The following is an 18,238-nucleotide window of genomic DNA, read 5'->3' on the forward strand; positions in this document are numbered from 1 at the left end:
ACATAGCCCAAGCCTGGCCAGTGCTCACTCCCGCAGCACTGCCGCCACCCCCTAACAGAGCCAGAAGTCAGAAGAGTGGTGAGTATTCATCACTGGAGACCTTTCATATGCTGACCTGTCATGTCGACCATTTTCATGTGTCAACCATGAGTCCATGTCGACCATGTCACTGTCGACCAATAGTGGTCGACCTAATGACTGTCGACCTTAACATGGTCGCCCATCCAAACGGATTCCTCCGGGCACAATTTCTAAACTGACGTCTGGAGGAGGGGCATAGAGGGAGGGGCCAGCCCACACGTTTAAAGTCATTTAGTGCCGATGGCTCCTACAGACCTGTCTATACCCCATGGTACTAAATGGACCCCAGCATCCTCTAGGACATTAGAGAAATGTACATTACTTAAATACAGTAGTAATAATGTGCAGTACTGGACTGTACTTACTCCTCAGGGACAGCCGCAGTAATTCCAGTTTCCTGGGCTCCCTGGTGACCAGATCACTCCACTTCCTCTGGAGTGACCTGAGGCTGCAGGACTGGCCATATTTTGCTCAGATCTCAAGGCGGGCTTTATTGTAAGCCCGCCGCTTCTCCGAGTTCGTAGTAAATGGCCGGTCCCGCCACCTAAGCAGGATCAGAAGCTCCCCTCTAACGTAGCGTCTCCCTGCCATTTTTGCCTGATGTACAGTAAGACGCCGGATACAGTCCACAAACCGTGGATTGAATCTGTAGCCCACAATGCGTGCAAACTGAATTTGCTTCCCCACCGCCTGCAATGTGGTATACCCATAACGGATTTTATCCGGTGTCTGTGTACAAAACATAATGGAGCCCAGCGGGAAAGAAAAAACAGACCAAACAAGTGTATTTATTTAAAAAAAATATATATAAAAATAAATTCACCAGAAAAAAAAAAAAATTTCTGGTCTCAACAGGATTCAAACACAGGATGCACGCATTGCAAGCAGACACTGTAACCATTATGCCACTGCTGACCATGTTATGAGTTGGTACTCCAGGTAAATATATGATGTGTTTTGATGTGTTGTACTATTAACAGATTTTGTCCGGTGTCTGTGTACAAACCATATTTATATTAGAAGGGATTAGGTACTTGGTTTGTCTTTTTTGGAGGCACAAGTATTATTTATATATTTTTAAAAATATTTTTTTTTTATTTTTTTAAATGGAATGGGAAAAACCCGAAAAAAAATGGCGTGGGGTCCCCCCTCCAAAGCATAACCAGCCTCGGGCTCTTCGAGCCGGTCCTGGTTCTAAAAATCCGGGGGAAAAACGGACAGGGGATCCCCCGTATTTTTAAAACCAGCACCGGGCTCTGCGCCTGGTGCTGGTGCAAAAAATACGGGGGACAAAAAGAGTAGGGGTCCCCCGTATTTTTTACACCAGCATCGGGCTCCACTAGCTGGACAGATAATGCCACAGCCGAGGGTCACTTTTATACAGTGCCCTGCGGCCGTGGCATTAAATATCCAACTAGTCACCCCTGGCTGGGGTACCCTGGGGGAGTGGGGACCCCTTCAATCAAGGGGTTCCCCCCCAGCCACCCAAGGGCCAGGGGTGAAGCCCGAGGCTGTCCCCCCCATCCAAGGGCTGCGGATGGGGGGGCTGATAGCCTTCAGAAAATTGAAAGAATATTGTTTTTCCAGTAGTACTACAAGTCCCAGCAAGCCTCCCCAGCAAGCTGATACTTGGAGAACCACAAGTACCAGCATGCGGGAGAAAAACGGGCCCGCTGGTACCTGTAGTTCTACTGGAAAAAAAATACCCAAATAAAAACAGGAGACACACACTGTGACAGTAAAACTTTATTTCACACCTGCCGACACATACATACTTACCTATGTTGACCCGCCGACTGCCACGTCTCCCTCGTCACTGTAGAATCCGGGGTACCTGTGAATAAAATTATACTCACCTGATCCAGGGTCCAGAGTATAATCCACGGACTTGTAAAAACAAACAAACCGCAATTACCCGGACCACACGGACTGAAAGGGGTCCCATGTTTACACATGGGACCCCTTTCCTCGAATGCAAAGACACCCCCATGACTGCTGTCACAGAAGTGTCTCTTCAGCCAATCAGCGAGCGCAACGTCCTTGCACTCTGCTGATTGGCTGTATGCGCCTCTGAAGTGACAGAAGCGCATCGCACAACTCCCTCCATTAGTTTCAATGGTGGGAACTTTGCGGTCAGCGGTGGGGTTACCCGCGGTCAGCCGCTGACCGCGGGTGACCTCACCGCTGCCCGGAAAGTTCCCACCATTGAAAGTAATGGAGGGAGCTGTGTGATGCGCTGTCTGACCTCAGACGCGAGACAGCCAATCAGGTGAGCGCTACGAAGTAGCGCTTCCTGATTGGCTGAAGGGACCTCAGTAACAGGAGTCACGTGGGGTCCCGGAATTCGGGAAAGGGGTCCCATGTGTCAACATGGGACCCCTTTCAGTCCGCTGGCACGGGTTTGTCATTTTCTTTTTTTGCCAAGTACGTGGACCCTGGATCAGGTGAGTCTAATTTTTTTCACAGGTACCCCGGATCGTCGGAGACGAGACGTGCCGGTCGGCGGGTCAACATAGGTAAGTATGTATGTGTGTCGACATGTGTGAAATAAAGTTTTACTGTCACGGTGTGTGTCTCCTGTTTTTATTTGGATATATTTTTTCCAGTGGAACTACAGGTACCAGCAGGCCCGTTTTTCTCCCGCATGCTGGTACTTGTGGTTCTCCAAGTACCAGCTTGCGGGGGAGGCTTGCTGGGACTTGTAGTACTACTGGAAAAAACAATATTCTGTCATTTTTCTCAAGGCTATCAGCCTCCCATCCGCAGCCCTTGGATGGGAGGGACAGCCTCAGGCTTCACCCCTGGCCCTTGGGTGGCTGGGGGGGGACCCCTTGATTGAAGGGGTCCCCACTCCTCCAGGGTACCCCGGCCAGGGGTGACTAGTTGGATATTTAATGCCACGGCCGCAGGGCACTGTATAAAAGTGACCCCCGGCTGTGGCATTATCTGTCCAGCTAGTGGAGCCCGATGCTGGTGTAAAAAATACGGGGGACCCCTACTCTTTTTGTCCCCCGTATTTTTTGCACCAGCACCAGGCGCAGAGGCCTGGTGCTGGTTTTTAAAATACGGGGGATCCCCTGTCCGTTTTTCCCCTGGATTTTTAGAACCAGGATCGGTTCGAAGAGCCCGAGGCTGGTTATGCTTTGGAGGGGGGACCCCACGCCATTTTTTTTCTGACTTTTAAAAAATAATAATAATAATTCTGGTCCCGCTAGGATTCGAACCCGTCTGCCAATCAGCAGGTAGCGCTACGAAGGGTCCGTTGGCTATTTGAGGCATTCGCCATAGAGTTTAGGAAAAACGACATCTGGTGGACAGAAAGTAGAATGCATGTTACAATTATAACGTGACGTCACATTTACAACGCATCTTATAACGGGAGTTATAGCGAAAGGAGCTGGCGCGAGTTGCATGGCGCCCGCTATGCGGTACGCAGCAACGTTATAGCAGGACATATCTGTATCTAAACATTGTCATGTTTGTTTGTTTTTGCTTTTATCCTACAAACCTTCAATGCTATTAATTTAGAAGCATGACTTTGGAATACAAATTTTAAAAAAAAAGTGAGTGTAAGTGTGAGTATGAGTGTGAGTGTATGTGTGTGTGTCCGCGGGTGCGAATCTCCGCTGATGCGAACTGTACACACTGTCCTGCACATTAATGTACACATATCAATAAAGTTTAATACAGATGACACCATACAATTACAAGCAATCAAATGCCACCACACACTATAAATATATGCCCATGTATGGAAAACGCCATTGGCACCATGCGCGCAGCTGCTTTTAGTCACCGCGAGCTGCGCGTTCTAATAGCGGTTATGGACCCCCGCGTAGGCCGCACAGGGCCCTTTATACCTAATAGGGTTAAGCGCGAGGCCTACGTGGAGGTCCACCGCATACTGCGGACCCACACACGAACACGGCACAGCTTCATTCAATTAGAGCGGCGGTGGAGTGACCTCCACCGTCGCATGCCGGAGCTGTTGGCGGAGCTGCACCAACAAATTCAAATTTGCCGTAGACGCAGTAAGTTAAACACATAACATTAAATATGTTTATTACACTGAGATTAGTAGCAGACACTTTTAATGTAAAGACTGCACATTTTCAGTAAGAAGTGCTATAGTGAGAAAATTAGCAGACTGTGTAATTCCACTATTGTAGCACAACCATGACAAATTTCCACATTGTGTGTGGTTATGGCTTGCAGTACTTACTGTGTAGCAAAGTGCTTTTGAAAAAGTTAATGTTGTTGTACTGAGTGGCTACACAGGCTGTCGGCTGAACACAATAACTTGCTCTATGGCCCTCATTCCGAGTTGTTCGCTCGCAAGGCGATTATAGCAGAGTTACACACGCTAAGCCGCCGCCTACTGGGAGTGAATCTAAACATCTTAAATGTGCGACCGATGTATTCGCAATATTGCGATCAAAACCGAGTTAGCAGTTTCTGAGTAACTCCAGACTTACTCTGCCTGTGCGATCAATTCAGTGCTTTTCGGTCCCGGCTGACGTCATAAACACACCCAGCGTTCGCCCAAGCACTCCCACCGTTTCTCCAGACACGCCTGCGTTTTTTCCGGAAACGGTAGCGTTTCCAGCCACACGCCCCTAAAACGCCGTACATCCGCCCAGTAACACCCATTTCCTGTCAATCACAATGCGTTCTCCGGAGCGACGAAAAAGCCGTGAGTAAAATTACTTTCTTCTTAGTAAAGTTACTTGACGCATGCGCAGTGCGAACATTACGCATGCGCACTAAGAGAATTCTCACTGCGATGCGATGAAAAATACCGAGCGAACAACTCGGAATGAGGGCCAATGTATTTAACATGGGACAGAACAATGTAATTTTGAAATTCTGATGTGTTTTTTAAAAAACCACAACCTAATTATTACATATGTCATTCTAGGGCAAGCCCAACGGCAAGCAGCGGCTAGAAGGTGGCAAAGGGCAAGGCCAGCCCAATCCCCTTCTCCGCCCCCTCCCCTTCTGTAGCCCAATCCCCCTCTCTGCCCCCATCCCCCTCTCTTTCCCAATCCCCTTCTCCGCCCCCCTCCCCTTCTGTGGCCCAATCCCCCTCTCCGCCCCATCCCCCTCTGTTTCCCAATCCCCCTCTCTGCCCCACTCCCCCTCTGTGGCCCAAACCCCCTCTCTGCCACCCTCCCCCTCTCTTTCCCAAACCTCCTCTCTGCCCCACTCCACCTCTCTTTCAAAAAACCCTTCTCCGCCCCCATCCCCCTCTATTTCCCAATCCCCCTCTCTGCCCCCCCCCTCTGTGGCCCAAGCCACCTCTCCGCCCCCCTCCCCCTCTGTTTCCCAATCCCCCTATCTACCCCCCTCCCCCTCTGTGGCCCAAGCCACCTCTCCGCCCCCCTCCCCCTCTGTTTCCCAATCCCCCTCTCTGCACCCCTCCCCCTCTGTGGCCCAAGCCACCTCTCCGCCCCCCTCCCCCTCTCAATCTGACCCACCCTCTGTAACCATCTCCCCCTTCCATCCTCTGTCCCTCATCCAGCCTCCTTCCCCCATCCAGCCGCCATCCCCCATCCAGCTGCCATCACCACCTTCAGAATGGGCAGCAGAGGCCCCGGAGGAAATTCTGGGCGGTGCTCAAGTGGCAGAGGAGAGTAAGTTGACACACATTGACATTTAATTTTTAAACTAATTTAACTTCACATTCTAATAAATGCAGTGTTGTACTGGTGCCAATCTTGTGCCAAGGTAAAATGTTTGTCTTCATCATCATGGTATGGATGTTGCATTAACATTTGTGTGTGGATCATTAGATGTACAGTGTGTACGTCTGCAATGTTTAGGCTGCCCACTCTAGGTCGACACTCATTATGTTGACAGGGTTGCCTGGACAACAGGGTTTATATGTGCTCGTTTTTCAGCAAAAACAGTTAGACCTGAGTGGAGTTTGGTATGTAGTTGGACTTTTACACTTGTGCCTGGGTATTCCAATATTTGCACATTCAACTTGCATGCTTCACTTTGTTAGGCAGGCTAAGGACACAGTGATTTGTGTTGTGAAAGTTACACGCAAAAAATTATTGATTGAATTAAAAATAACCTGTTTGACCTTATGTAGTAAGGCAGGCTTTCAGGGAGTGTGGCCATACTAGGATATGTTGTCCTTGTGAAGATGTTGATATGCAGTGTGATGCTGCTGGCCCAACCCCCAAAAAAATAAATCTGCTTCACTCCAGATGTGAATGAATCCCAGCATGGGGTTAAATTTACTAAGATGGGAGTTCTATTTAAGATGGGATGTTGCCCATAGCAACCAATCAGATTCAACTTCTCATTTACTTAGCACCTTTCTAGAAGATATGTGGAATCTGATTGGTTGCTATGGGCAACGTACCATCTTAAATAGAACTCCCATCTTAGTAAGTGTACCCCATGGTGTGGTACACTTTTTAATAATTTTTTTTTACAATAACAAACATTGCTGAGCAGGCTTGTGTGTTGGTCTGCTACTGTTTTCTCATTAAAACATCCATGATGTAGTCACTTTGCCATTAAAGCAGGCATGTCCAAACTGCGGCCCTCCAGCTGATGAGAAACTACGCATTCCAGCATGCCCTGACACAGCTTTAGCATTCTCTGACAGCAAAACTGGGTCAAGGCATGCTGGTATATGTGGTTTCACAACAGCTGGAGGGCCGCAGTTTGGACATGCCTGCATTAAAGTGTGCTTTGTGCCTTGCTTGTATAATAGGTAATGTGAGTAAGTAAGTAATGTTTATTTTGCCTCTTCATTTCAGATGTTGCAGTTGGAGATCCCACTACTTTTGCGGCCATTCTGGCCAACATGCGCCATCAGCTGGAAGCCTTGCTGGCAACTGTGGACCAGCTACAAAAACTTTGCTAAAAAAAAAAAAATATATGTACAAAAAATAGTGATGTGCACCGGAAATTTTCGGGTTTTGTGTTTTGGTTTTGGGTTCGGTTCCGCGGCCGTGTTTTGGGTTCGAACGCGTTTTGGCAAAACCTCACCGATTTTTTTTGTCGGATTCGGTTGTGTTTTGGATTCGGGTGTTTTTTTCAAAAAACCCTAAAAACAGCTTAAATCATAGAATATGGGGGTCATTTTGATCCCATAGTATTATTAACCTCAGTAACCATAATTTACACTCATTTCCAGTCTATTCTGAACACCTCACACCTCACAATATTATTTTTAGTCCTAAAATTTGCACCAAGGTCGCTGGATGGCTAAGCTAAGCGACACAAGTGGCCGACACAAACACCTGGCCCATCTAGGAGTGGCACTGCAGTGTCAGGCAGGATGGACCTTCAAAAAAATACTCCCCAAACAGCACATGACGCAAAGAAAAAAAGAGGCGCAATGAGGTAGCTGTGTGACGACTAAGCTAAGCGACCCTAGTGGCCGACACAAACACCTGGCCCATCTAGGAGTGGCACTGCAGTGTCAGGCAGGATGGCCCTTCCAAAAAATACTCCCCAAACAGCACATGACGCTAAGAAAAAAAGAGGCGCAATGAGGTAGCTGTGTGACGACTAAGCTAAGCGACCGTAGTGGCCGACACAAACACCTGGCCCATCTAGGAGTGGCACTGCAGTGTCAGGCAGGATGGCCGTTCCAAAAAATACTCCCCAAACAGCACATGACGCAAAGAAAAAAAGAGGCGCAATGAGGTAGCTGTGTGACGACTAAGCTAAGCGACCCTAGTGGCCGACACAAACACCTGGCCCATCTAGGAGTGGCACTGCAGTGTCAGGCAGGATGGCCCTTCCAAAAAATACTCCCCAAACAGCACATGACGCAAAGAAAAAAAGAGGCGCAATGAGGTAGCTGTGTGACGACTAAGCTAAGCGACCCTAGTGGCCGACACAAACACCTGGCCCATCTAGGAGTGGCACTGCAGTGTCAGGCAGGATGGCCCTTCCAAAAAATACTCCCCAAACAGCACATGACGCAAAGAAAAAAAGAGGCGCAATGAGGTAGCTGTGTGACGACTAAGCTAAGCGACCCTAGTGGCCGACACAAACACCTGGCCCATCTAGGAGTGGCACTGCAGTGTCAGGCAGGATGGCCCTTCCAAAAAATACTCCCCAAACAGCACATGACGCAAAGAAAAAAAGAGGCGCAATGAGGTAGCTGTGTGACGACTAAGCTAAGCGACCCTGGTGGCCGACACAAACACCTGGCCCATCTAGGAGTGGCACTGCAGTGTCAGGCAGGATGGCCCTTCCAAAAAATACTCCCCAAACAGCACATGACGCAAAGAAAAAAGAAAGAAAAAAGAGGTGCAAGATGGAATTGTCCTTTGGCCCTCCCAAAAACCCTTATGTTGTAAAAACAGGACATGCACACTTTAACGAACCCATCATTTCAGCGACAGGGTCTGCCACACGACTGTGACTGAAATGACTGGTTGGTTTGGGCCCCCACCAAAAAAGAAGCAATCAATCTCTCCTTGCACAAACTGGCTCTACAGAGGCAAGATGCCCACCTCCTCATCATCGTCCGATTCATCACCCCTTTCACTGTGTACATCCCCCTCCTCACAGATTATTAATTCGTCCCCACTGGAATCCACCATCTCAGGTCCCTGTGTACTTTCTGGAGGCAATTGCTGCTGGTGAATGTCTCCATGGAGGAATTGATTATAATTCATTTTAATGAACATCATCTTCTCCACATTTCTGGAAGTAACCTCGTACGCCGATTGCTGACAAGGTGAGCGGCGGCACTAAACACTCTTTCGGAGTACACACTGGAGGGAGGGCAACTTAGGTAGAATAAAGCCAGTTTGTGCAAGGGCCTCCAAATTGCCTCTTTTTCCTGCCAGTATACGTACAGACTGTCTGACGTGCCTACTTGGATGCGGTCACTCATATAATCCTCCACCATTCTTTCAATGGTGAGAGAATCATATGCAGTGACAGTAGACGACATGTCAGTAATCATTGGCAGGTCCTTCAGTCCGGACCAGATGTCAGCATCAGCAGTCGCTCCAGACTGCCCTGCATCACCGCCAGCGGGTGGGCTCGGAATTCGTAGCCTTTTCCTCGCACCCCCAGTTGCAGGAGAATGTGAAGGAGGAGATGTTGACGGGTCGCGTTCCGCTTGACTTGACAATTTTCTCACCAGCAGTTCTTTGAACCTCTGCAGACTTGTGTCTGCCGGAAATAGAGATCCAACGTAGGTTTTAAATCTAGGATCGAGCACAGTGGCCAAAATGTAGTGCTCTGATTTCTACAGATTGACCACACGTGAATCCTGGTTAAGCGAATGAAGGGCTCCATCCACAAGTCCCACATGCCTAGCGGAATCGCTCTGTTTTAGCTCCTCCTTCAATGCCTCCAGCTTCTTCTGCAAAAGCCTGATGAGGGGAATGACCTGACTCAGGCTGGCAGTGTCTGAACTGACTTCACGTGTGGCAAGTTCAAAAGGTTGCAGAACCTTGCACAACATTGAAATCATTCTCCACTGCGCTTGAGACAGGTGCATTCCACCTCCTTTGCCTATATCGTGGCCAGATGTATAGGCTTGAATGGCCTTTTGCTGCTCCTCCATCCTCTGAAGCATATAGAGGGTTGAATTCCACCTCGTTACCACCTCTTGCTTCAGATGATGGCAGGGCAGGTTCAGGTGTTTTTGGTGGTGCTCCAGTCTTCTGTACGCGGTGCCTGTACGCCGAAAGTGGCCCGCAATTCTTCTGGCCACCGACAGCATCTCTTGCACGCCCCTGTCGTTTTTTAAATAATTCTGCACCACTAAATTCAATGTATGTGCAAAACATGGGACATGCTGTAATTTGCCCAGATGTAATGCACGCACAATATTGGTGGCGTTGTCCGATCTCAAATCCCCAGGAGAGTCCAATTGGGGTAAGCCATTCTGCGATGATGTTCCTCAGTTTCCGTAAGAGGTTGTCAGCTGTGTGCCTCTTATGGAAAGCGGTGATACAAAGCATAGCCTGCCTAGGAACGAGTTGGCGTTTGCGAGATGCTGCTACTGGTGCCGCCGCTGCTGTTCTTCCTGCGGGAGGCAATACATCTACCCAGTGGGCTGTCACAGTCATGTAGTCCTGAGTCTGCCCTGCTCCACTTGTCCACATGTCCGTGGTTAAGTGGACATTGGGTACAACTGCATTTCTTAGGACACTGGTGAGTCTTTTTCTGACGTCTGTGTACATTCTCGGTATCGCCTGCATAGAGAAGTGGAACCTAGATGGTATTTGGTAACGGGGGCACACTACCTCAAGCAATTGTCTAGTTCCCTGTGAACTAACGGCGGATACTGGACGCACGTATAATACCAACATAGTTGTCAAGGCCTCAGTTATCCGCTTTGCAACAGGATGACTGCTGTGATATTTCATCTTCCTCGCAAAGGACTGTTGGACAGTCAATTGCTTACTGGAAGTAGTACAAGTGGTCTTCCGACTTCCCCTCTGGGATGCCGATCGACTCCCAGCAGCAACAACAGCAGCGCCAGCAGCAGTAGGCGTTACACTCAAGGATGCATCGGAGGAATCCCAGGCAGGAGAGGACTCGTCAGACTTGCCAGTGACATGGCCTGCAGGACTATTGGCTTTCCTCGGTAAGGAGGAAATTGACACTGAGGGAGTTGGTGGTGTGGTTTGCGCGAGCTTGGTTACAAGAGGAAGGGATTTACTGGTCAGTGGACTGCTTCCGCTGTCGCCCAAATTTTTGAACTTGTCACTGACTTATTATGAATGCGCTGCAGGTGACGTATAAGGGAGGATGTTCCGAGGTGGTTAACGTTCTTACCCCTACTTATTACAGCTTGACAAAGGCAACACACGGCTTGACACCAGTTGTCCGCATTTCTGTTGAAATAATTCCACACTGAAGAGCTGATTTTTTTTGTATTTTGACCAGGCATGTCAATGGCCATATTCCTCCCACGGACAACAGGTGTCTCCCCGGGTGCCTGACTTAAACAAACCACCTCACCATCAGAATCCTCCTTGTCAATTTCCTCCCCAGCGCCAGCAACACCCATATCCTCATCCTGGTGTACTTCAACACTGACATCTTCAATTTCACTATCAGGAACTGGACTGCGGGTGCTCCTTCCAGCACTTGCAGGGGGCGTGCAAATGGTGGAAGGCGCAAGCTCTTCCCGTCCAGTGTTGGGAAGGTCAGGCATCGCAACCGACACAATTGGACTCTCCTTTGGGATTTGGGATTTCGAAGAACGCACAGTTCTTTGCTGTGCTTTTGCCGCAAGTCTTTTCTTTTTTCTAGCGAGAGGATGAGTGCTTCCATCCTCATGTGAAGCTGAACCACTAGCCATGAACATAGGCCAGGGCCTCAGCCGTTCCTTGCCACTCCGTGTCGTAAATGGCATATTGGCAAGTTTACGCTTCTCCTCAGACGCTTTTAATTTTGATTTTTGGGTAATTTTTTTACTGATCTTTTGTGTTTTGGATTTTACATGCTCTGTACTATGACATTGGGCATCGGCCTTGGCAGACGATGTTGATGGCATTTCATAGTCTCGGCCATGACTAGTGGCAGCAGCTTCAGCACGAGGTGGAAGTGGATCTTGATCTTTCCCTATTTTTTTAACCTCCACATTTTTGTTCTCCATATTTTGCGCACAACTAAAAGCCACCACAGGTATACAATGTAGATGGATGGATAGTATAGTATTATATTACTTATGGACGACGAGTGCACTGACGACACAGAGGTAGGTACAGCCGTGGCCTACCGTACTGCTTATATATATAATATACTGTATATAACGGACCTGGTGGACACTGTCAGCAGACTGCTAAACTAGTATGAAGAAAAAAAAAAGCCACCACAGGTATACAATGTAGATGGATGGATAGTATAGTATTATATTACTTATGGACGACGAGTGCACTGACGACACAGAGGTAGGTACAGCCGTGGCCTACCGTACTGCTTATATATATAATATACTGTATATAACGGACCTGGTGGACACTGTCAGCAGACTGCTAAACTAGTATGAAGAAAAAAAAAGCCACCACAGGTATACAATGTAGATGGATGGATAGTATAGTATTATATTACTTATGGACGATGAGTGCACTGACGACACAGAGGTAGGTACAGCCGTGGCCTACCGTACTGCTTATATATATAATATACTGTATATAACGGACCTGGTGGACACTGTCAGCAGACTGCTAAACTAGTATGAAGAAAAAAAAAACCCACCACGGGTATACAATGTAGATGGATGGATAGTATAGTATTATATTACTTATGGACGACGAGTGCACTGACGACACAGAGGTAGGTACAGCCGTGGCCTACCGTACTGCTTATATATATAATATACTGTATATAACGGACCTGGTGGACACTGTCAGCAGACTGCTAAACTAGTATGAAGAAAAAAAAAAGCCACCACAGGTATACAATGTAGATGGATGGATAGTATAGTATTATATTACTTATGGACGACGAGTGCACTGACGACACAGAGGTAGGTACAGCCGTGGCCTACCGTACTGCTTATATATATAATAATATACTGTATATAACGGACCTGGTGGACACTGTCAGCAGACTGCTAAACTAGTATGAAGAAAAAAAACCCACCACAGGCGGGTTTTTCAGGCAGACAAACGTATACTGGACTGGTGGTCACTGTCAGCAAAACTGTGCACTGTACTCCTGCTATAACTGCTCCCCAGTCCCCACAATTAGGCAGATTGAGCAGTGCACTCAGCACAGATATATCATGCAGCAGTGCAGCACACTGAGCACAGATATGGTCGAGCGTTTTTTTCATGTAGAGAAACAAAGGATTAAACTCACTGGTGGTAAACCCTGCACTGTACTCCCTAACAGCTGCTCCCCGTCCCCAATCCTCCCCAGAATTATAACTAAGTCACTCAGTTTACTCTTTTCTTTTCTAATATAACGGAGAGGACGCCAGCCACGTCCTCTCCCTATCAATCTCAATGCACGTGTGAAAATGGCGGCGACGCGCGGCTCCTTATATAGAATCCGAATCTCGCGAGAATCCGACAGCGGGATGATGACGTTCAGGCGCGCTCGGGTTAACCGAGCAAGGCGGGAGGATCCGAGTCGCTCGGACCCGTGTATAAAAAGGTGAAGTTCGGGCGGGTTCGGATCCCGAGGATCCGAACCCGCTCATCACTAACAAAAAATAACATTCCCAAATTTTTTTAAAAAATTAATAAAAATGTATTTCAAGTTAAGCTGTGTTCTGTTTATTAATGCAATAAAGGAACAGCAGATTGGCTAGCAGAAATTGGTTACCTTAAACATTTCACACATCTAACTTAAGAATTTTATTTTAAAATTAAAAAAAAAAAAATGAGAGTTAGGAGGTTATTGTTTTAAAAAACATGTAAACACATTTATTCACAAACTACACCTCTACACACAAAAAAAAAAAAAATAGCATTAGACCAGGCACATTTACCACATCTATATTTTTCTTCTAAAAATTTCAATGTTGATGGCCAATTATGCCTACAAAGTGTTCTTCAGGTATTCTTTGAAGACTTAATTGGTCATGACCATTATCATTCATTACACTAATTGTAATCGTAATTGAGGAAGGCTTGTGGAGTTTGAACTGAAAGCTGTAATTTAACTTAAAAAAATAAAACCATTGCTGTGCGTTTTTTTGCAAAAGCGTGTGCAATTTTAAGAGGAATGTGTAAATCTACACGAAGTTAGGGTTTTTACGATGAGGTTTGTGGTAATGCGATGGGTTCGCATTAGTGCGTTGTGATTTTTGGCATACGCCTACTTTGTGTAATTCTGTGTACGAAATAGCTAAAATACGTTGGTGGCGGTTATTCGCTATTGTGCAACGTATTCGCAATATTGCGAATATGTTGTGCGAACGAAAAAAATAGCGATCAACTCAGAATCATCCCCATAATGCCCACAGAAGTGCCATTTATACACAAAATGCCCACAGTAGTAGTGCCGCTTATATACAGAATGCCCACAGTAGTAGTACAACATACACGATAAATAGCATTGAGACGGCCTACAAGATTTAAGAGTCTCCACTATTGGGGGCTTATTCTAGTCTGTTAAATTAATATTGCTGGACTTTTTAAAGTGAATAGTAATTTGAAACACATGTCTGTTATTATGTGCTGATTATATTTACATTTTTATATATACCATATCAAATAATTTTTACCCCTGGGAGATATTTATTTTCATCTTGTATTTTAAATAAATATCATATTTGTTATTTATATAGTATTTCCACAAGTATTATTAAGAGCTACCTGAGTAAAACTTTTTTTCTCTTCCTTCGGAGGCTGGCGTACCTCTTTGTTCAGGTAGCTGCTGATATATATTGTTTAAATATACTTTGTACAGCGTCCAAAACTACTACTGCTTTTGATTTCACTTACACATAATGCCCACAGTAGTGTCACTTATAAACATAGTGCCCACAGTAGTGTCCCTTATACACATCTCTGCCTCTGTCACTCCAGCAGCTCTCACCGCCTGTGTCCTCTCAGCAGCTCCATGCCATGTATCCCTCCAGCAGATTCACCATTTCTCTTGTCCCTTCAACCCCCTCTCATCTTGTCTTCAAGATGCACAGAGCCTGCTCCTCTTCATGGCTCTCCTTTACTTCAGCAGGTGTAACAGCATGACATACGCAGTGCCAGAAAAGGAAGCCACTGGGACCTGAGGAGGGGATGAATGCTGTCCAACAGACACAGCGTGTGTGAGTACTAGGAGGGGTGGGCTTTAGATGGAAGAGGACCATGAAGCCACCAGTACCTGAGGAAGGGGGAAGTGGCTGCAGCTAATCAGTAACATCAGCGCCACCTGCATCATCAATTGATGTTGGTGATGGGGAAGGCTTTTCTGTTGGAACTACTGTGCAGTGCAATGGGGGAGGTGGAACTAGTTCCCCCTACTATTACAAGTGGTGGAACTCAGATACACCTCATTGCACCCCCACCCCCCCCACTTTATTTCCTGGTTGGCCCAGATGCAAAAATATAATTTGGGCCCCCCCTCCTCCATCCCAAACCAAAGTCACAATATGCCACATGGCAGTGGGTAATAGGAAGAGGGAGGGGGTGACAGATTAATACAGGGAGATACAGCGTGTGAAAGCAGAAAGCAGGGGGAGGAGGAGAGTGACGGGGAGGATGACAGGGAGAGACAGTGGGTGATGGGTTCAGTGCAGTGCAGAGAACAGGGAGCATGTAGCTTGATGGGGGTAGGAACACAGTGGCCTCTGCTCTGTCTGTGAAATGGGCCCCCACTCCTTGTGCTTTCCTATAGTTTAGCACTTGGTCAGACAGACTCTGACAATCCCATTTACACTGGTTGTGAGCTGCCTTTAATTCACAGACAGCAGTGAATTAGAATAAAATGTACATCTGTCTGTTACAGTAATCAGAGGCAGTATGTGGCTGTGATCATCAGCACTGATAGGTGGCAGGACTCCTCTATCAGTCTGGCACACACAAGGTCAGCCCTGCCTTCCTAAGGTAAAGGGCAGGTCCATCAGGCAGTGGAGCCCAGCCTGCTCTCTGCACTGGGCCATTCATCTGACATTGCTCAAAATGGTCTGGGGTGGGGGGGAAGGGGGGGTGGTTGGGGCAGGGGATAACTCATTGCAAGTCTGGGCAGCAGTTGGCCCCCTAGTTATCAGGGGCCCTGGTGCAATGCACCTGCTCCACCAATGGTTGTTCCAATGGTAGTTCTGCACTGTGCTACAGCTTTAAGAAAGTACTCCAATTCACATACAGTACAATGTGTTTCTTAAAAACTAATATTGAATTTCCCTGCAATACATTTTCTGTACCAGATGGCACCTTGATAGAAAAGTGTTACATGATCAGATGAAATAAAGGCATGTAGTGCATGCGTGTTCTGCTTTTTTATTCTAAATGCTATGGGGTTAATTCAGACTGGATTGCTGCAGCGGCATCGATCACAGTCTGAATTCCTTTGTGGAGTGCGCACGCGCACCCCGGAAGCACAGTGAGATGCTACAAATTAGAGATGAGCGGGTTCGGTTTCTCTGAATCCGAACCCGCCGAACTTCAGCTTTTTTTACACGGGGCCGAGCAGGCTCGGATCCTCCCGCCTTGCTCGGTTAACCCGAGCGCGCCCGAACGTCATCATCCCGCTGTCGGATTCTCGCGAGGCTCGGATTCTATCGCGAGACTCAGATTCTATATAAGGAGCCGCGCGTCGCCGCCATTTTTCACACGTGCATTGAGATTGATAGGGAGAGGACGTGGCTGGCGTCCTCTCCGTTTAGAGTGACTAATAGTACTAGAGAGAGAGAGACACAAATTTTGGGGAGCATAATATAGGAGGAGTACTACTTGCTGCTGATAGTGTGACCAGTGGCAGTGACCAGTGCCACCGGTTTAATGAATCCGTTCTCTGCCTGAAAAAAAAACGATACACAGTGTGACACAGTCACACATACCATATCTGTGCTCAGCCCAGTGTGCTGCATCATATACTGTATATCATTATCTGACTGCTGAGTGCTCACTGCAGTGCTCACACAGCTTAATTGTGGGGGAGACTGGGGAGCAGTTATAGCAGGAGTACATATTTTAAGTACAGTGCACACTTTTGCTGCCAGAGTGCCACTGCCAGTGTGACTGACCAGTGACCACTGACCACCAGTATTGTGATTGTCTGCTGACCACCAGTATATTGTGATTGTCTGCCTGAAAAAGTTGAACACTCGTCGTGTGGTGTTTTTTTAAACGCATTCTGCAGACAGTGTCCAGCAGGTCCGTCATTACATAATATATACCTGTCCGGCTGCAGTACTAGTGTGATATATATATATTTTAATTTTATCTCATTATCATCCAGTCTATATTAGCAGCAGACACAGTACGGTAGTCCACGGCTGTAGCTACCTCTGTGTCGGCAGTCGCTCGTCCATCCATAATTGTATACCACCTACCCGTGGTTTATTTTTTTTTTCTATCTTCTTGATACTAGTAGCTTACTTTAGGAGTCTGCAGTGCTGACAGACAGTGTCCAGCAGGTCCGTCATTACATAATATATACCTGTCCGGCTGCAGTACTAGTGTGATATATATATATATATATATATATTTTAATTTTATCTCATTATCATCCAGTCTATATTAGCAGCAGACACAGTACGGTAGTCCACGGCTGTAGCTACCTCTGTGTCGGGACTCGGCAGTCGCTCGTCCATCCATAATTGTATACCACCTACCCGTGGTTTATTTTTTTTTTCTATCTTCTTGATACTAGTAGCTTACTTTAGGAGTCTGCAGTGCTGACAGACAGTGTCCAGCAGGTCCGTCATTACATAATATATACCTGTCCGGCTGCAGTACTAGTGTGATATATATATATATATTTTAATTTTATCTCATTATTATCCAGTCTATATTAGCAGCAGACACAGTACGGTAGTCCACGGCTGTAGCTACCTCTGTGTCGGCAGTCGCTCGTCCATCCATAATTGTATACCACCTACCCGTGGTTTATTTATTTTTTCTATCTTCTTGATACTAGTAGCTTACTTTAGGAGTCTGCAGTGCTGACAGACAGTGTCCAGCAGGTCCGTCATTACATAATATATACCTGTCCGGCTGCAGTATTAGTGTGATATATATTTTAATTTGATCTCATTATCATCCAGTCTATATTAGCAGCAGACACAGTACGGTAGTCCATGGCTGTAGCTACCTCTGTGTCGGCAGTCGCTCGTCCATCCATAATTGTATACCACCTACCCGTGGTTTATTTTTTTTTCTATCTTCTTGATACTAGTAGCTTACTTTAGGAGTCTGCAGTGCTGACAGACAGTGTCCAGCAGGTCCGTCATTACATAATATATACCTGTCCGGCTGCAGTACTAGTGTGATATATATATATATTTTAATTTTATCTCATTATCATCCAGTCTATATTAGCAGCAGACACAGTACGGTAGTCCACGGCTGTAGCTACCTCTGTGTCGGCAGTCGCTCGTCCATCCATAATTGTATACCACCTACCCGTGGTTTTTTTTTTTCTATCTTCTTGATACTAGTAGCTTACTTTAGGAGTCTGCAGTGCTGACAGACAGTGTCCAGCAGGTCCGTCATTACATAATATATACCTGTCCGGCTGCAGTACTAGTGTGATATAT

This window comes from Pseudophryne corroboree, chromosome 2, assembly GCF_028390025.1.
Source record: "Pseudophryne corroboree isolate aPseCor3 chromosome 2, aPseCor3.hap2, whole genome shotgun sequence".
Taxonomy (NCBI): domain Eukaryota; kingdom Metazoa; phylum Chordata; class Amphibia; order Anura; family Myobatrachidae; genus Pseudophryne; species Pseudophryne corroboree.